The 21,301-nt window shown below is 36.1% G+C and overlaps 2 long non-coding RNA genes across 3 annotated transcripts; both read right to left on the bottom strand.

Annotated features, from left to right (window-relative positions):
• Positions 1–252: 252 nt before the first annotated feature.
• LOC105439531 lies at positions 253–15,653 on the bottom strand. 2 transcript variants are annotated; one of them, XR_004065854.1, is made up of 6 exons: positions 15,593–15,653; positions 14,191–14,304; positions 10,169–10,279; positions 6,637–6,747; positions 4,202–4,315; positions 253–361 (listed from the first exon to the last, which is right to left on the bottom strand). It is a non-coding gene; the product is annotated as an uncharacterized LOC105439531 (long non-coding RNA). The 2 variants fall into 2 exon arrangements; XR_004065855.1 differs by lacking the exon at positions 253–361 and adding an exon at positions 1,492–1,524.
• Positions 15,654–16,723: 1,070 nt separating this feature from the next.
• LOC115928125 lies at positions 16,724–21,026 on the bottom strand. The gene is made up of 3 exons (XR_004065903.1): positions 20,938–21,026; positions 17,446–17,568; positions 16,724–16,801 (listed from the first exon to the last, which is right to left on the bottom strand). It is a non-coding gene; the product is annotated as an uncharacterized LOC115928125 (long non-coding RNA).
• Positions 21,027–21,301: the final 275 nt, after the last annotated feature.

Here is a 21,301-nt window from a genome sequence, read left to right as displayed (position 1 = left end):
TGCTACAATGAGTCACTTTGGAGAAAGCACTTGTCCAAATGACACAACCAAAGTGATGGAGGTATTTCCTTTTATATGATTACTTTTATGCCATTCTGATTCTTATTCTAGTTCGCAATAGGTTACCTCCTTCATTATCCGAAACAATCCTTTCAATGTTTATCATTTTATAGACAGAAAAAACGAGGAAATTATTGTTTAAAACATGACTTCCGACAAACTGTCGTACAAGGTCTGCGAAACCTACCACTCTGACAATAGGTGCCAAACCATCCCTCAGTGCAGTTACAGGTGAATGAGTTTGGATGATCAACGCATGCTCCTCCATTCAAACACGGTCCGGAATTACATTCATCAATATCTATTTGAGAATTGGAATTTCAACAAAATGACTAGTTAAAGGGGGAAATGTATGCATTTCTTAATTTTATTTATTTCAATATTTTCCATCTCCACTCCAAAGGAGTACATTTCACAATCAGATGCAATATGTCCTATACGACGACTAATATTATGTAGCTTGTTTATATCTTGACCAGTGTATACGTAAATACAGTGCGTCCCAGAAAAAATGAAACTGAGAATTATCGATGTTTCATCATAACTAAATCACAATTGTAATTAATAAATAACACATATTTGGAAAGCTAAGATCCTCCCCTTTCATTTTATGCAACTCATATAATGCATGTTTTCGCGCATGAGTGATTAAAATGAATTTGAATACAGGAAACTAAAAAGTCATTTGGCGGACGGTATCTGAATTTCAAAGAAAAAATCACAATTCCAGGAAGTTGAGTTTCTGCCCTTTCATATGAAAAATGAGCTAGGAATAACAAAGTTCCGTTTGTTTAAGGTAGTGCTTGCATTTCCATAATTTTATCAAACGAATTCGTTTTCACTGGCTGTCTGCCGTAGCAACTAACGGAATTAACAAAAGACTTAACCCTAATAAGGCCGGGGGGGCATTATGCCCCCCCCCCCCCCCCCCCACCTCCACAATTTTTCTGATTGTTCGAGAACGCATATGGATGGCGCATCGCCGGTCGCTGACTTTTTTCTTTAGAGTCTTGCGCATCTTTAAAAAAAAAAAAAAAAAATCGGACCTACATTTACAAGGTCACGTGACCTTTTGTCTTTGCATGTCAGCCCGAAAATCGCTCATTTTTGTGATTTGTGTACAAAACATATCGAAATGTCATTTTTCCTAAAAATAGATCAAACATTGGTTATTGGGTCTTGTTTAAAGTTTAGGTGGTTGTTTTGGGAGTCAAAATAGATGAATAGTAGGAAGATCTTAGGGGGGGCATAATGCCTTCCCCCCCCCCCCCCCCCGGCCATAGTAAGACTTCAAATAGCCCGGCCTTATTAGGGTTAACTCCCTTTCGTTGACAATCAGCCGTAGACGAAAGACTTCATGCATGGCTGATTGTCAATGAAACGGAGTTAAGTCTTTTATCAATTCAGCTTGTTGATACGGCAAGCACCACTTTAGGCATTGGTTTGAAGAACATTCATCAACATCTGTGAAGTAATTCAATTAATGACATGTTAACAAAAATCTGTCATTCAAGATTGAGCGCTGATATCTATCTTGCTGCTATATTACTATATTGACATTGCTTTCATTGAAAAGCCAGTTTATAACCCTTATATGTGGGGCTAAGTGAAGAAAAAAAAATCTTGCCAATTGCCGTGTTTTTTTCAACTGTACAATGAATTCTCCATTTGTTTAGAGGATGGATTGTGTTTCTAAAAAGGTTGAGGCGGTCATTGTTGACAAAAATAAAGCATTTTGCAAACATTTCTCTTTTGACTTGGTCCCATATTCAGGTGACATGGCATCGATCATTGTAAAGGGGCAAAAGAAACAAAATCTACAGTCAAACTAGACTTGCAGAACTTGTTTTGAGAAGTTTTATTTAGTTGTACCGATTTCTACAAGAGCATCGGGCATTTCAGAGTCCGATACCGATATCAATATCGATAGCTTAACACCACTGTGAAAAAAAAAGAAAGAAAAAACACTGACATCGCCACACTGACTTGATTTCACGACGATGATTTAAAAATAGTACGTAAAAACCAAAGATATCATGAAAAGCACAGAATAAGTTTACACTTATTTCTCTGGTCTTATAAAATAATTAATTTTACACAAAAGAATATATGAATCACACAGTAAAGGACCTGTTTCACGTATTTTTATTTGATTGTCTGACAATAACATAGCGTTGTTCGTGCGTTGACTGTTGTGCGGGTACAATACTAACACCAAACTGGAAATGAATATTTGCTTAATCCCTAGGGGCTAGTGTTAGTGAATAGGACATTCGTACGTAAAATATTAACACCAGCCACAAGCCATAATTTGTTCTTCTATGTAATCCTCTGAATACACTTTGTTTTGCCGAATAAATAATAATAATAATAAAAGGATTGGTTCAGCAGACGACAATTTTGCATAATCAATAACACTAGCTACCGGAAGTTGACGAAATTCAGAGATCAAAGCCTTAACACCAGCTGATTTCCATTTTGGTGTTTAGGGCTTGTGTTAGTGTTTATTAAACACTAACACCCAATTTGAAGTCAATCATTGTGATTGACAAGTGGTTGTACTATAATGGTAAAAATACGTCTGGTCACAAATACGTGCCCTGAATATACACGTGGCTTAAATTCCTTAAATATGTATTTTTTTTTTTTTAATACTCATGTTCCTACATATATTAATGAAACAACTTTATTCCGTTTACATGGTTTATGAACCCATTTCCACTTTTTAATTCATAGCATATATAATTTATTTATAGTACAATAATGCCAGAATGGGACACTGCGTTTAATTTTGTTATTTGTTTACACTTTTGTACACATAATTTACACACGCTTGTTTCTTTAGATCTTCTGCAGGTGCCCATTTCATTTCTTAATTTCCAACTTTCTTCATATTTGCTAGTACTATAGTAGAATTGTTTATTTTTGAAACATGTTAATCCGATATCATCACCATTACGTTTTATCTATCAATTTATTTATGTTAATTGTGTTTAAAATGTAAATGGTCAAAATCTAAATGTTACGAGAAAAGGAAATGAAATTCTTTGTCCATTCTCTCTTTTTTATCTTCTTTTTTTCCCCACTCATCCATGTATGTAAATTCGATTTATTTTATGTATGATGTGCAATATATTATTATTGTTAATTCATTCATTGAACTAATTCGTGATCGTTTCGATATTAATGTACATGTATTTTTAATTTCTTTGAGCTTTGTAATATTTGTTTGTATCAGTCTCTTGACTGTTTTAACATGGAATTTTGACACAATAAACCGAAATGAATGAATGAAAAAAAACGTTCAGAATCGAATCATCAAGATACATCATTTTTATTCTACCTTTACTTAAAGGGATAGTTGAGTTCTTGTTTGAGACCGCAAGTGCCTTCAAAAATCATGGTTATTGCTATTGTTCTTATTTATGACATTTCTAGTGCCCTTTTAAAGCCTAAAATTACTCTGAACGTAATTTTAGACCCCGAAAATGTGTGAAGTTTATGTTAAATACGATCATATCAATATTCAGCTCCACTTTCACACAAAAAAATGACTGTTAGTTAATTAATAATAGCAATGAACGGGCCGGCTGGTTGTGCGTACCAACACGAAAAAGCCAACAAAAAGCCAACATTGGCATCGGCTGGAATAAAACGTATGAGGCGCTATCTCGTTTTTTCAATGGCTGGTTCAACATTATCGAATATTTGTGGGGCACCACAAATATAAGAAATGGTTTAATTTATGGATATTTCAGCCTTCTCTGAACCGATTTTTTTTTTTTTTTTTTTTATAAAACAAAGATGATTTGTCATTTAAATTGTATGTTCTTTCAAATTTAACACTCGGTTTTCCATTATCTCACAAAAGATTATTTTGTGTAGCTCCCTCTGCAACAAAACACTACTTTCCCTTTAATTTCAATACAAAACTGGACATCCCATAGAAATCACATTTAGATTATTATAGACCGTTGTAATGTTTAAATAATTCAATAGATGAAGGATGAGGTTATTGAAACTACCTTAGGTTTATTTTCGAAAGTCTTTGCGATTGTTTTCATTCTAGAGGAGTACCCTTTTGGGGAAAAATACACTACCTGACAGTGCGAAAATAGTATGAGATGGAGAGGGCTTATACCTTCTGCACACGTTGTCCCTGTCCAACCAGATTGGCAATGGCAGAGAAACGCATTGACCTTATCTTCACATTCACCATCATTTTGACAAGGTCCAGATTCACATTCATCAATGTCTAACAAATAGAGGAAAAGAAGGTGAAAAAGTTGAAAAAGTTGAAAAAGTTGAAAAAGTAGGCAGCAACATTTATTTAATACATGATCACATGCTTTAGTACAATAAACTCACAATGATACGATCATGGTGATGATTGTGGGTTCTAGTATGGCGCTCATGTCTGTCAAACTTAACACTCTAGGTGCCCTAATATTGATGGCTGATTCCCAATAGATAATGATAGAAACCATTTTGGTAATAGGTTAGTTTTCTTATAACTATTGACCGTTTTGATGGGCATGGTTTAAAACTATTGCCAAAAGGGATCTCAAAACTGTACTGTGCCCCAAGAAGACGTTGCGATATTTGTTTTATTTTAATACTGCATCACACTTTTCAATTTAAAGAAAGAGAGATATTAAATACAAATACTTGTCAAAACGTATTTTCATGCATTTGTAGGAAAATTATCTGACCAAGAGTAAGCCTATTTCTCATGTCTCACTGCGCTTTGTTAACTTCAAGCAAAAGCAGAATTATGCCCAGTAAATACTTTTTGCTATACTGCCCAGTATATATATATATATTTTTTAATATTGAGGGGGGGGTGTACGGTACGGTTTCCCATATACAGTACACACAACGGTCTGGACACATTTTTTTTCTGGTGTAGCACTCATCTATTCGATACACCAAAACAACAACAAATAATAATTTTGACAAAGAGGCAATGCCACAGATACAATGCCATACACAATTTGTACCAAGATTGATAACTTTCATGAAATATGAACAAATAACAAAAATTGATTTATTAATTGTCATATTAAGTTTTGAAAATAAAATCCTAGTCTACTGAACCAAAAAGACCTTTGACCTTGACTTTGTGTCACATGGTTTGTGAATTCTTAATAACCCTTGGGTACAAGTTTCATGGAATTTGAACAAACACTTCTGAAATTATGCTAAAAATTCAAAATCTTGATGTTGATGCCACAACAAAGTCTGTTTGCAGACCTGAAATGACCTTTAACCTTGTCATCTAAATTCTTATCCCATGATTGGTGATACTTGATAACCCTTTAGTTCAAGTTTCATTGAATAAGAACTTAGCTTTCAAAAATATGTTAAACATTCAAAAACTGAACCTTAATATAGGTTAAAGTAGATATTCATTGATTTTAAAAACTAACTTTATTTTCATTATTGCAAAGTTGAAACTTTGATTCGACAAGGTTATCACAATTCAATGCTTCGAAACATTCGAAGTTATGATTATTATAAATTACAAAACGCATAAATACAGCCCCGACATAGCACCTGAAGAGCTCTCCGAACGCTGATGAGTTGTGTGAGATCACAGTATGGACATGACTTGCACAAGCATACGATGTCCCATGACATCTCACACATTTTCAGTGCCTGTGTTTTCATCTTCTCTTGAGTTCTTTCTCTTACTTCACTACTGTCAGGCTAAATGTATAATCTATTGCCTCACTCTAAACCCCGCGCATGTTTTTATTTTGATGACAAATGCAGCGATACAAAAATAAAGGAATCTGACGCTTGTAAACAAAATAAGACACCATTGTATATTCAGCTGCCCACACCGGGGTATGTTCGGCGTTTCAAGAGGGAACAAATGCCGATTTGAAAGTCTGGTTTCTTTGATTGTTAATTAACCCCTATCCTGTGTATTTACAAGCAAACGATTTGAGTTATCAGAATCGGGTCGTACCCCCTTTTAAATGGTTTGACATGCCATTACATTTATATACACTAAACTCATTATAATTTGAGAAATAATAGCTTTGCAATTATGTTTATTCTCTATGGGATGTCGTCTGCTTGGGCAGTGTTGGTCCATATAGTGACGTCATTAAAACATCGTTATTTTTCCAGCGAATCTCTCGTATAGGCCCAGCTTCTATGGAGGTGGTTGTATTTGTATTTTTATAAATCACCCGATATGTAGTTGATCTAAAATTTGTATGATGGCCATCTGTTAGCTTACCAGTTTCTAGTAATACATTAGTTGACATATTTGTGATCTTCTTTGAATTTCACCTTTAAGTTTTTTATGTTGACACCGCCGCCACCGGAAAAGCGGTGCCTTATGTCTAGCTTTTGCTATGCAGGCGAGACAAAAATGTTTAATACCAACTTAACATCATGGTTATTGATATGATTATTATTATCATCATTATCATTATTTATATTATTGTTATTTATCTGACAATATTATTTTTATGAACATCATCTTTAATCAAATCAAATCATGTACAGAAATTGAGGTTTAATATGCAAAACAAAACATCAAAGGAAGGAAAAAATAGTCACCAGTTTCACATCTTGTTCCTATCCAGCCAGAATTACAGGTACAACTGTATGCATTCTGAAGATTGTTACAGGCTCCATTAAGACACGGGTCAGACGAGCACTCGTTAATATCTGCATAGAAGGAAAAGTCAGATCATTCCTGTTAATGTTAGGAATAACAATCAATCAACATTTATTACAGGTAAATGTACATATATGGTACAACGATTTATGTATTTTTTTATAATAAGATAAATACTATATATTTTTTTTAATGGAAATATTTCACATGATACAAAACAAGACAAAGCTAGGTCATGCCTTAGAGCATGATGAAAGATAACATATCAAGATGTTCATCGTTTCTATTATTTTCTACCCATCCATCTTTCTTTCTCTGTCTTTCTTTTTCTTTCCTTATGAACTTCCTTATTTTTCCTTAGGTATACCTGTATATGTTTTTCTTTATATTAATTTCTATTTATCATTATGTATATCTTTGTTAATACTTTTTATATTTTTCTTTATGTAATTCTTAGTCATTTTTTATGTATTTCTTTTTTCCTCTTGATTTTTTTGTTTATATTTCTTCTCTCTTTCCGAATGTATTTCCTTATTTTTTCTGAGGTATTTCTTTGTTTTTCTTTGGATTGTTTTCATTTTCTATGGTCTAATGGCTGTAAATCTTCCAGCGATCACCTGCTAGTCTTTCAAGTTGGCTTCAATTGGAGATTAAAGAGATGCTCGGTTGTTAATTGTTACTAAAAGTGGTTTTCTTGCAATGACAAAGCTGCTTCACCATGACAGGCGCCCTCATCTCAGTGGCAGAATGCAAACAATTCTCAGCAATAAGATTAGTTAGAATCTTAGTCTTCTTGCAGCTATAGTTATCATAATTATGGTAATGAATTCTTCATTCTTATTTTCTGCTTTTTTCCGCATGTCATATTCCAAATATCAGTCTTATCCTTAACACAATTGCAACCCTCATTCTAACACTGACCTGGAGATGCAAACCTCTTGACACAAAAAACAGACTGAATAGCCTAAACAAATCAGAATTGGGAGAGAAAAATCAGATTTTCACGAAAACTCGATACTACAACTGGCCCGTTGGCCCTGGGCCAATCAAATTTCAGAAAAATGTTTTACTGGTAAGAACGGTCAAGTAAAATGTTTGCTCTGTCATTAACATCTAACAAGAAAATGGTAAAGCAGGGTTTTGTTGGTGTTGCGAAGGTTTACTTGTACATGTTTCTATGCGATTCCACAGTTTTTTTATGGGTTTGTATGGGTGTTTTAATCTTCTTCTTTTTCTTTTTTTTGAAAGATGAAGAATGTATCTAAAGAGGTAATATTGTATTATTGTATTTCACTCTTATTATCGTACTAAATACCATAAAATCGTACTGGTTGGCATCTCTGCTAACAACCTAAACCCAACTGCATTCCTCATTTTAACACTAACCCTATTAAACCTAAAACCGAATAGCAATCAATACTTTGGGCAGCTCGCTATCAAAGTATATTCTGGCTCCTCCTTGCATATCAGGCGCTTCAACAAATAAAATCATACTTTTTATAAATGTCCAAGCGAGCAAATAAAGAAGACATTTAATTGTCTTTAAAAATGTTTTTCGTCACTAAAAGGATATAACAGTGTTTAAAGACATCGTTTAACAATGCTCTTCTAAGGCCCCCCCCCCCCCATGATCTTGGCAGTAAACTTATTTGCATATTTATGGTAATTTATGTAAATAAGGTAATACAATAGGCCATTTTCGTAATGAAACCACATTTAATGCATAATTATTTCATTCACCTAATAGGAATAATAGTATTTCAATAGTCAGAATGCAACTGCATATATTCAGTGTTGCTACAATGTAGGTAGGTCAAGCCATAATGTTTGTCCAACCTGGCAACAAGTAATGTATGCAGTTCGGATTCCGTCTTTTGAAATACTATTATTCTTATCAGGTGAATGAAATAATCTGTATTGAGGCACTTCACAAAGACTTATGCATTAAACTTGGTTACATTACGAAAATGGCCTATTCACATTTTTACCCATAAATCATATATTCTTCATATTTAAACATTAGTTTTCACTACATATATTTTTCAGACCATTCGGGATAATAATACCAAAACAAATTGGAAGAGCCAGGTTATTCCTTATGTTATCTATTGATTTGATAATGTCTTATGTATTTTTATTTTTTTTAATTCATGTATTTTTTTTTATTTTTTATAATTTTAATTCTAACTATAATTCCACTATTTTGAACCCTAAAATAAACACTTGAACTTTAAACAAAGCCAAATAATCAATGTTTTATCTCTTTTTTGGAGAAATGACATTTCCATATGTTTTATACACAAATCACAAAAATGAGCAATTTTTCGGGCTGACATGCAAAGACAAAAGGTCATGTGACTTTGTAACGGTAGGTCGTATTTGTAAGAGGTGTAGCACCATCTCTTGTAATAATAATAATAACAATAATACATTTATCGAGCGCAGAAACTATCCGACATCAAGTATGAGTTGGGCATATCCTTAAGTTGATAGGGCATACATTTGTTTGTTAAAGTTAATATTTTGGAAGTGATTTAGATAATAGTTTTACTAAGTAAGGTCTTAAATTTGAAAAGTAACACATGTTAATTTAAGTACATTAATAGGTTGCATGTTAATTTTACATGATTAAAGTTGTGTAACGATTGGAAGTTGTAATTGGGTTTGGGTGTTATATTGGAGTTAAGCTTAATATAAGAAAAATAAGGCTTTGTTAGGTTAAAGGGGGTATAGAAATTTATTAGGAGATTCATGTGAAATATTAGAAGATGTATTATGTTCGCCATGAGCTTTATAAAAAAAAAAGGGAATATGTAAGAGGTGTAGCGCCACCTCTTGTCTGTTGTTATATAGTCAATAAACGTAACAGTTACGAGTTAGAAGCAGTGTCCTAAGTATGATGATTTGAACACCATAGCCAGAGCTGATAAAGAACTGAGGCATTATTAGGATCCCAAGACTATCCAACAATGCTATACCTTTTGCGTCAACCTAATCCCACATTCATAAATAGAAGATTCATTTCCATCACGCCAATTAGTTCCATACAAATTTGCGAGCGAGCGACCCCCGAAAAAGAAGGAATTTTCAGTATGGTATAAATGTTAATTTGTAAACAAAACACATAAGATAAGAAATGATTATATGTATGTGAGCACCTTGCTGGTAAATACATGAATAACAAATATATATATATATATATTCCGTCCTCTCGAATCACGAATATGAGGATATTCGGGCATCTCGGTGTCAAGAACCATCCTGTTTCTAACTGTTCCGAAAGAGTAAAGCGAAAGAGCGTGGTAAAAAAGTCATTATGATATGCAAAAATGTAAGGTATATTCAGGCACCTCGCTATCAAAGTATATTATGTCGCCTCCTTGCCTAATTATGTGGGTAATCAGGCACTTCAGTGACTAAAATCATAATATTTCTACATGTTGCGAGCGAGGAAGGAAAAAAAATAGTCACCAGTTTGACATCTTGTGTCCGTCCAGCCAGAATTACAGGTACAACGGAATGCATTCTGAAGATTGTTACAGGCTCCATTAAGACACGGGTTAGACGAGCACTCGTTTACGTCTGCATAGAAGGAAACGTCAATAACAAGTCAGTCTAGTTATATGACAGTGTAGAGAATGAATAAATGCAACTGATAATTTCGTGGATCTATTAACACATTATCTGCTCAGACTTATGTTACATTTATTATAATGAATATAAGGAATACTTTTCATTGATTCCAGTGTGTGCAGCGCTTTGTAACTGCAAGGAAAAGGCGTTATATCAAATATAATGCTCGATTAGGTCGGTACCCGGGCGCCTAGCGTATTTTGGTGCCCCGCCGATCACCGGCCGGCCGCCGGGCAATTTCTTTAAAATCAGCCGATGGCCGGTGGGAGACCGCTCAGGAATCGGTAGGTCATCAGTCGGTCACTGCTAGGACGCCGCCTGGATTTCGCCCAGTTTTGACCTAAAATCGGCCGGCGACCGACGGAAAATCGACAGGGCACCGCCCAGGCATCGCTGGGGCTCTACAGCGCCTGCTCGAATTCTTCACAAAAAACAAAATTTCTGCGGCGACTGAGCAGGCTACAAATCGGTCGGTCGCTGCTATGAGTTGTGACCATAGCTTAAAACACAACTGCAAACGGCGCGGTACCGCGCCTACACAATTCCACTAACCGTTAGCCTAAAACCCATGAGCCCTCCGCGGTGCCCTGAATGCTCATCTGACCGTAAATAAATGCCTAAAACCCATGAGCTTCATGGGGCACAGCCCCCTTGACCCCACGCAAATTAGTGACCTGCCATGCAGTATCACAAATAAGGTATCAAAATATGCCCATCTGACCCTAATTAAATGCCTACAACCAATGAGTTTCCAGGGGCTCCGTCCCTTGACCCCGTTAGGGCTTTGCCCCTGGACCACACGCCAATTTTCGCTCCATTCGCTTCGCTTGCTACTCTCTATCAGATCGTAAATACCTTAGCCCCACCCCCTACTTTGAAAAACGTTCCGCGGGGTCGGCATGTAACATGTAAAGTGGCCATGCCAGATTTTGTTTTACCCCCCCCCCCCCCCCCCCCAAAAAAAAAAAAAAAAAAAAAGTTTTTGCTCATTACGCCACTGCCTACACCTAAATCTCAACTGCAACTCTCAGCCTAACACTAACCCGAATCCTAACCCTAAACCCAAAACCCAACTGCAACCCTCAGCATAATTTTAACCCCAATCCTTACCCTAAACAAAACAATTATTTTTAAAAAATATGCTTTTCAAAACGTATTTATTTGTAGGGAAATTACCTGACCCAGAGTAAACCTATTCCTTGTGTGTCAACTACGCGAAAAGCAAAAATTGTTCACAAGAAATATTTCAGCTGTCAGTAGGGAATTTTATGCCTGCAGTTTTGACCAATCAGAGGCCTAGAATCTTCACATGCGGAATATTAATAATACACATTCTATCTTTGAACCTAAGCATTATCTACGACAAAATCGATTGAATAGGGCTTTCATAAGATTCTACTTATGTCAATGTATGTGAAACTTCCGACATCCTATGATTACAAAGTGAAAAATAGAAATACATATAAATATTTGTATGGAAACCGAACAATGTTACCAACATTAAATCACTATTTCATTGACAGGTAGTAACATGTATGAACAAAAGACATTAGACATATATCTACATCGTAATTGGTAGCGATGAAACATTTGCGGCAATATAGATTTACCATACTGGACAGTATTACAGATTTAATAGAGGTGTCGTGGTATAATGCAGTGTTTTTCAACCTTTTTAATAGTCACGGCCAGAGGCGGTTCTCCCGGGGGCAGGGGGCACAGTGCCCCCCCCCCCCCCCACTTTTTCAGATACCCCAAAAGTGCCCCTTTTTACATAGGAAAGTGCCCCTTTTATTTTGTAAGAAGTGCCCCTTTTACATAGGAAAAGTGCCCCTTTTACTTTGACAAGTGCCCCTATTACTAAATAACAGTGCCCCTTACCCCCTTTTCACCTTTGACGAGTGCCCTTTTTATTTTTGACACGTGCCCCTTTTCCTTCGACATGTTCCCATTTTCCTTTGCAATAAGTGTCCATTTTCCATTCTCATAAATCTTGAAATTATCTTTAATAAGTGCCCTTTTTGATCTCTAGTAAGTGCCTCTTTTCAGGTACGAGAAGTGCCCCTTTTCACTTTTGATAAGTGCCCCCTTCACCTCTGATAATTGCCCTATTCAAAACTGAGAGGTGCTCCTTTACTTTGACAACTGCCCCTTTTTTCCTTTGTAAGAAGTGCCCCTTCTCCTTTTAATAACTACCCCTTTTTTAAACTCGGATGAGCACACCTTTAATTTTAACATGTGCCCCTTTTATTTTCTAATAAGTGCCCCTTTTCCTTATGATAAGTGCCCCCATTAAAAAGAGAGAGCTCCTTCCTCTTCTCATAACTACCGCTTTCTCTTTCTAATAAGTGCCCCTTTTCCTTATGATAAGTGCCCCCATTAAAAATAAAAAGCTCCCTCCCCTTCTCATAACGGCCCTTTTTTAAAATTTGAACGGTGCCCCCTTTTCATTCAACAAATGCACATTTTCCTTTAATATAAGTGCCCCTTTTACATTTTCATAAGTGCCCCTTTTCATATCTGGTCAGTGCCTCTTTTCACCTCTGATAATTCCCATTTTAATAATGATACGTGGCCCTTTTCCTTTCTAATAAGGGACCTGCCCCCTTTTCACCTCTTAAAAATGCCCCTATCAAAATCTGATGGGTGCCCTTTTTCCGTCAACAAATGCCTATTTCCCATTTTCGTAAACGCCTCTTTTTCATCAGGTGAGTGCCTCTTTTCAGGTGAAAAAAATGCCTCATGTTCACCTCTTATAATTATCCTTTGTACTTTGACACGTGCTCCTTTTCTTTTCTAAGTGTCCTATCCCTTTCGATAATTGTCCCCTTTTCATGAAATCATTAAACGTGTCCCTTATTTAAAGCAATTAAGAGCAATTTCCCCCAAAGTTTGCTCGATGCGCTCGCTCGCATTTAAAGATGATATAATTATGTTAGTTATCAAAGGTCTTTTCAGTCTTCCGTTATGAGAATGTGCTTATAACCCCATCACGAATGGCTTTTTTTCCTCTTTATAAGATGTAATTTTTCGCACTGCGACCTCGCAGATCTTTAAAAATTTTCTCGCTCGCTTCGCTCGCTCGTAAATGCATATTCAGACATCCCACCCAACTGTAAAGTATGATGCTTAAGCGATATCTTGTATGATGTATGAAGAGAAACAAATATTGAAATCATCCCTGATAATGTAATCACAATGCAGGGGTATGTACCAATGTCTAAAAAAAAATGTATATTTTAGCTTTGAGATTTCCCACTGTAGGTGCCCTTTTTTCTTCAGAAAGTGCCCTTTTTTGTTGGTGCTCCCCCCCCCCACTTTGGAAGTCGCTCGACCGCCCCTGGTCACGGCGCCCTTTCAAGAGATAACAACTTTTGCCTCACCCTAATCCCACATTCATAAACAGAAAATTCATTTCCATCACTGCGGTACACGCCAAGTGCCATACAAATTTGCGAGCGAGTGACCTCCCAAAAAGAAGAAATTGTCAGTATGGTATAAATGTTAATTTGTAAACAAAACACATTAGATAATAAATGATTATATGTATGTAAGCACCTTGCTGGTAAATACATGAATAACAAAATATTCCGTCCTCTCGAATCACGAATATGAGGATATTCGGGCATCTCGTTGTCAAAAACCGTCCTGTTTCTAATTGTTCCGAAAGATTGAGGCGAAAGAGCGTGGTAAAAAAGTCATTATGATATGAAAAAAAAATGTATGGTATATTCAGAAACCTCGCTATCAAAGTATATTCTGTCGCCTCCTTGCCTAATTATATGGGTAATCAGGCACTTCAATGACTAAAATCATAATATTTCTACATGTTGCGAACGAGGAAGGAAAAAAATAGTCACCAGTTTGACATCTTGTTCCCCTCCAGCCAGAATTACAGCTACAACTGTATGCATTCTGAAGATTGTTACAACGCCCTCCATTAAGACACGGGTTAGACGAGCACTCGTTCACGTCTGCATAGAAGGAAACGTCAATAACAAGTCAGTCTAGTTATATGACAGTGTAGAGAATGAATAAATGCAACTGATAATTTCGAGGATCTTTTAACACATTATCTGCTCAACTTATGTTACATTTATTATAATGAATATAAGGAATACTTTTCATTGATTTCAGTGTATGCAGCGCTTTGTAACTGCATTCGTTAACATCTTGGGGGAAAGGGAATATAGATGAAAACAAAAAAAATATTGATGCATAAAGAAAACGTGTGTTTGTCCCTCAAAAGTATTTTTTTAAGAAGAAAAAAAGGAGAAAAACCTGAATTACAACTATATCATAGCAAATATGTTCGATAACTTCGTAATATTGATATTATATATGTCATTGATTTCCTTCAGATACGAATATATAAGGTGCGTTTCATGTAGTTTATTGTCATACATTATGGTGTATTGAAATAGGCCAATCTTGACTAGCTATTGCTTTTTGTCGGCTCCATTTACCAAGTGTCATGCTGACTTACAGGTTTGGGTTTTAAAAATGTAATAAAATGAGTAAGAGGAAACTTCTTCTATTTTGAGTACATACCTCTTTACAGAGTAGTATCGTACTATACTGGGGTGTGTGCAGGTGGACCATCACACCGGGGTTTCCCCCTACTCCTATACAAATAGTGCAGTGGGTTCTTAACGTACAAAGGTAGCGACTTTTCTCTACAGGAGGCCTCAATTGAACGTCCTATCCGAGGAAATAGGGATGCATTTCTATAGGTATGAGAGGACTTCACAGGATGTCGAAGTCGATTGTTATAAGTTAGTCCATCATGTGTATCGACAACAACCCAAATTCCCTTGAACATGAAGCCTTATTTTTTCGTAATTTTTCGTCTTTTTCATCGTAGTAATAAGGCAATTTAATTAGAAGTTTTAGTTGTAGTAGTAATGATAATGATAATTATAATTATAATAATAATGATAATAATAATAATAATAATAATAATAATAATAATAATAATAATAATAATAATACTAATAATAATAATAAAGTTGAAGAAGAGAAGAAGAAGGGGAAGAAGAAGAAGAGGAGGACGGAGTAGAAGAAGGAGGGAAAGAAGAAGAAGCAGAAGAACAACAACAAAAGAAGAGGAAGAAGAATAGTGGATAAATGCACAATAACAATAAACAAGGGTTCGATTGCGCTTATTATAGTCATTCATAAAAGGGCTCGGTTCATCCAGTTTATCTTATGCACCGCCCTTTCGATATACAACATGATTACAGTAGTCTCAATGTAACTTACCTATACAAGGGGGGCCTACGAACCCCGGACAACAGTTAGTCACAGACCTATCGGCCGTACGATAACGTGTTCTACAAGAAACCAGTCAAAAGAAGTTCATTTTAATTGAACATCATTAACTTGACAATCCATTATTCACATGTAAATAAGATAATTGATATTTTTGTGTGGAAAACAGTAGGGCATGTTAAAAAATCTTTGCCTTCGGGTCGTAAAATTTGTTGTTGTTTAATAACAAACCATTTCATTCAATTCAATTATGTTGTACATTGCATGCCCCAAAATGGAGTTAAAGCAGTCAGTGTTTGGGTCATAGAAAAAAAACCGAACAAACAAAATGTTGACATGAAACAACATAATGTGGGATGGGTCTAGGTGGACGTTGGTGGACAATGGATCCACCCCCTAACAAAATAAGAAAGTCCGGGGAAAGCGCTATACTGTGTTGAAATAGAGATAGTTAGAGAGGGTAGAGGGAAAAGGGGGGGGGGGAGAAAGAGAAGTAATGGAAAATGAGTGAGTTAAAGTCTAGTAATTATACAGAACTGAAGAGAGAGAGTGTGTGTATGTGTGTGTATGTGTATGTGTGTGTGTATGTGCGTGTGCGTGTGCGTGTGTGCGTGTGTGTGTGTGTGTGTGTGCGTTGGTAGTTGGTTATATACTGAAGCACCCCCCCCCCCCCAAAAAAAAAAAAAAAAAAAAAGTGTTTATTGTGTATGTGTTTTCGGTCTGGGGAGATTCGTCTCGTGCAGAGTGAATAGACATCTGACACATGAATATGGCATTGATAATTTCTCTGTTGCAAGATTGTAAGATGTAAATCTTCAAACATCATAACGTACACCTGCCTGTTCTGACTTCTGCGCATTTGTAAATATTTATACTTGAGCAAGTGATTGAAGAAATGAAAACTAGAACGAGCTGAATTACGAGAGATAAAGGACGGCTAAGAAATGTCGAAAAGAAGCTACTACTAGCACTATCACCACTACCACTACAAATGTTTTTTTTTATATTGGAAATTTTAGAAGTATATCAGGACCAGCGATTTTCTAGAGAATTAACAGAAAACTATAAGTAAATAACAATAAACAATAACAGTAGGTAACTTGCCTGTATCTTGTACAACGTTGCAAGTTTAAGAAGCCGCAACGGGTTGTGTACCTCTGACTGTAGGATTGACTGTAAGACATAGTAGTTGCATAGGAACTGCATCGAATAATTTAAAATAGGAAATAATCACTTAACTGTAATTGTTATGATTTTTGTTGTTGTTAAAATAATATATACAAAGCTGCTCTATTTGTCACAATGAACCTTATCCTTCCCCATATGAATATATATATATATATGCCTTTAGCTCAACTTTTACTTTATTTATCTTTTTTTTTACAAAATGCTTTCTGTGATTTTAAAACAATCTTCTGAAGAAATTCGTAAGTTAGTCATTACCAGAAGTAAAAATGTACTTTTATCTGTATTACTCACACAACAGAATTTGATAACACTACCATGACATCATAATCATATATTTGTATCCCTATGGACCCCCCCCCCCCCCCACACTTGTTGTTGAATTAAACTGGAACTTATTTTGTTATAGAAGCTGTGAGGGATATGTGATTTGTTTTTGCTTTTTCATTGTGATATTGTCGGGCATAACTTTGCGTTCTCAGAGAATGTTACTGAAATTTACAACAATGACAAATATAACATTTTAAAATAAATGTCAAGCTGTGTTTTATTGATGAAAAAAAAAATCGATGGATTAGATAAGTACACAATCATAACTATTCGGTGGTAAGTGCTTTAAAAGCACCGTTATTATTATTATTATTATTTTGAGTACTTACGAGTCCCCTGACGAGCATGAACCGTGAATAGGTGTGACCAGTGATGCCATAGTAACCAACACCACCAGCGGTGGAAGAAGGCCCAAAGCAACCATGGCCATTATCATCGAAGTAGCATGTGAACTAGAAATGAAAGTAATCGACATGAACAATCATCAGTGAACTAAAACCAGTTTTGTATTACTTTCTACGGTTACTGGATGAGTCATAATCTCAACAAAAAATAGGGAGAGAGAGGAATTGAAAAGAATACACTGTTTTTTATTATATTGTTTTTATTAATTTTTTCTTCATCCTGAGGGCTCTGCAATTGTTTTCAAGTAGCCTACTTATGGGTTGAGAGGGAACATGTGGGCAATCACAATGCCCAAGGATGTAAGCAGTAGCCCTGTACTGACTAGATAATTAACGAGCCTTTTGTATTAGAGTCAAGAGTAGTCCTCACCAATATACCCCACTGCTCTATAATGTAATTTGGATATACAGAAGCTGATAAATAACTAATTGACGTTTGAAATGTTTTTGTTTTAATGTTCCCAACTTATGCGCAGAAGATTTAGCATAGAGGGAGAGACGAGTAAATATTCTCATGATTAACGACGATTTATATACAGGTTTCACTGTATATTTTAACACTTTTGTCAATCAATTTCATACTTTTTCATTCAATTACGTCAACAAATCCTTAACCTTGCACATCTTATAGTCAATTTCGTATCTGGTGATTCATTTTTTGTTAAATTTGTACAATCAATTTTATAATTTCGCATCCAATCTCGTCAAAGTCAAATCAACAATGCCTCGCAGTCAAAATGCTGAATTGTGCATGTTTACATATAATAATATACATGAGCTCCATTACATAACATCATATTTCATTTGTTACAATCATCCAAACAATATTGGTAAACATAACTCATGTGTAGCTCAATAAAATCAATCACTATATACTATTTACATTTTATTAAAATTCACAATAGCAATAACAATTATCGATTAAAAACAATACAATATAAACTAATCAAAAAGCTAAACCAAGAAGTTAGCAGCTGGTAACTTCTTGGTCGAACACAAATTCCTTGCCTCTTTCATCTTATGGCTACGCATGGAACTGATTTACTTATTCTAGTCTTGTTCAGACGGAGGCAAGTTACCCTGGGGTGAAGGTCGTTTGAACAGCTAGTCGGGGTAAATATGGTGAAGTATGTCTAACGGTTGGAGTAGTGACCGTCTGAACGATGATCGTGTTAGCTACACCTACCTTTCCCCCGACCTATTTACTCCTGGAATTTCCAGGAGTAACTTGCTAACCCCCCCCCCCTCCCCCCCCCCCCCCCCCCCCCCCACTCCGAGAACGGACGGACCCCATGCGTGTTACCAAAATGTCCTTTTCGTAACAAAAGAAAAAGGTCGACCCGTATTGACTTTACACACCGGACTTTTGCTGAAAAGGGGGGGGGGGGTCGCTTGGAACACGCGTATGCGTACCCTAAATAACACTGAGTGGGGGGGGGGGGGGCGGGCTAACACGACTAGAGGGTAGCGTAAGTTGGCCGTGTGGATGCCCTCACTTACACCAGGAGTATTTATGACCTTTCACGAGCCATTTATACACAGAGTTTGGTCAACTTGGTTTCACTGGGTCTCTTGTGTTGTGCTTGCCCAACAAAGCAGTAGTCGCCATACTGTGTCCACCCCGAACCGGGTTGGCCAAACACTGTGTATAGATGTCTCTGCGTAAGTTACGCTGGTCAGTGGAAGGTCATGTGAACTTAAAGTAGATATTCATTGATTTAAAAAACTAACTTTATTTCATTATTGCAAAGTTGAAACTTTGATTCGACAAGGTTATCACAATTCAATGCTTGGAAACATTCGAAGTAATGATTATTATAAATTATAAAACGCTTAAATACAGCCCCGGCATAGCACCTGAATAGCTCTCCGAACGCTGATGAGATGTGTGAGATCACAGTATGGACATGACTTGCACAAGCAGACGATGTCCCATGACATCTCACACATTTTCAGTGCCTGTGTTTTCATCTTATCTCGAGTTTTTTCTCTTACTTCACTACTGTCAGGCTAAATGTATAATCTATTGCCTCACTCTAACCCCCGCGCATGGTTTTATTTTGATGACAAATGCAGCGATACAAAAATAAAGGAATCTGTCGCTTGTAAACAATATAAGACGCCATTGAATATTCAGCTGCACACACCGCGGTATGTTCGGCGTTTCAAGAGGGAACAAATGCCGTCCTTAATATCATTCCGGGGGTTTTCAATTCGAAAGTCTGGTTTCTTTGATTGTTAATTAACCCCTATCCTGTGTGTTTACAAGCAAAAGATTTTAGTTATCGGAATCGGGTCATATCCCCTTTTGAATGGTTTGACATGCCATCACATTTATATACACTAATAAACTCATTATAATTTGACAACTAAAAACTTTGCAATTATGTTCATTCTTTATGGAGTGTTGCTTGTGCATTTTCGAGAAAGTCGATTTTTGCACTCTCGCAAACAATGCCTCATGTTCATTCAAGCGTGAATACCTACCACACGAAAAAGATACCAAATGATTTGGGATAAAACACTCTTCCATAAAATGTATATCAATTTACTGTTCATAGACGATTGTTTAAATAATTAGCAATTTTCTAGGTGTAAACTTTTTTTTTGACTCACACGGTATAACTAACAAAACAAAAAAGGCATATATGTATATTCATACTTATTACAAAACAATCTTGCAGACAGACTCAGCCATACTCACTCACTCACACACAATGCAATGCACTATAAAGGCAGAGAGAGAGAGAGAGACAGAGAGTAGGATATTAACAAGAAAAAGGAAGAAGAGGAAGCACATGAAAAATGCGAAACATGAGATTAAAACTTATAGTCCTTCCCAGTTATACAAATTAATAAATAGTTCCCTATTGCACAAAACTTTGAATCTAGACAAAGTTGAACTTGATCTTATTTCCTCGTTTTCCCACATTCCCACATTTATAAATGATTTCAGTGCATGGGTTGTAAGTACAGGGGGTTTGTGTAATGACATTTGTGTTATGTGAATGAACAGATGAATTACTTATAAAATGTGCGGAAAATTACCAGTATGGAAATGATAGGTTGAAATAATCTAGATTAGCTGATCCTTTGTGCCCATTAAGGGCAACTTCAGGGCTCATGTGATCTTCTGTTATGCCTATACCGTACTTCATTGTAATGTTCATAGTGGGTTTTCTCCACCAAATGAATAATATTATTGAAATGCCTAAAAACAATGGCCAAAGTCTAATATCATGCTTAGTTTTTGAGTTGCCTGCCACTATACCACACACACTAAGCACACGTTGTTTATTCGAAAGAGTTTATCATCATACGCAATATTTCAGAGTGTGTTTTTTGTCTTGTAGCGGTCACCCCTAAATTATATTAATCCCCGAAAAAAAAGTAAATTATAATCAGGTGGCACAGTACCTTAAACTATTACTCCACTCCAGGTTTAGAACTTCTGTCCGTTCTAGAGGTGTGTGATGCTCTTGAGGATCTAAATGGGTAGCTTGCTACGTATACTTTGACAAATTTGTTGTAACTAGTCGTGCGCATGCTCTATGCCTTAAGCTTGGAGCTGACTTCGTATCACTTGCGCGTCTTCGGGTTACACGAAATTTTGTGAATAATCAAGCGGTACTTCCCGAACGACCGTGTTTAATGTTTGTGAAAACCCCTGTCACTCCATGATTCACATTCAATGTACAGTATACTTCCTCGTTTACTAGCTTGGCCGGGGCACCGGATATCTTGTTATTCGAGTTTTGTATACCACTGCATACATACCACA

Source organism: Strongylocentrotus purpuratus, unplaced genomic scaffold (assembly GCF_000002235.5).
Source record: "Strongylocentrotus purpuratus isolate Spur 01 unplaced genomic scaffold, Spur_5.0 spur5_scaffold_21, whole genome shotgun sequence".
NCBI lineage: Eukaryota > Metazoa > Echinodermata > Echinoidea > Camarodonta > Strongylocentrotidae > Strongylocentrotus > Strongylocentrotus purpuratus.
Note: the sequence above shows the minus strand (reverse complement) of the source record. Positions and strands in the feature narration are given on the sequence as shown.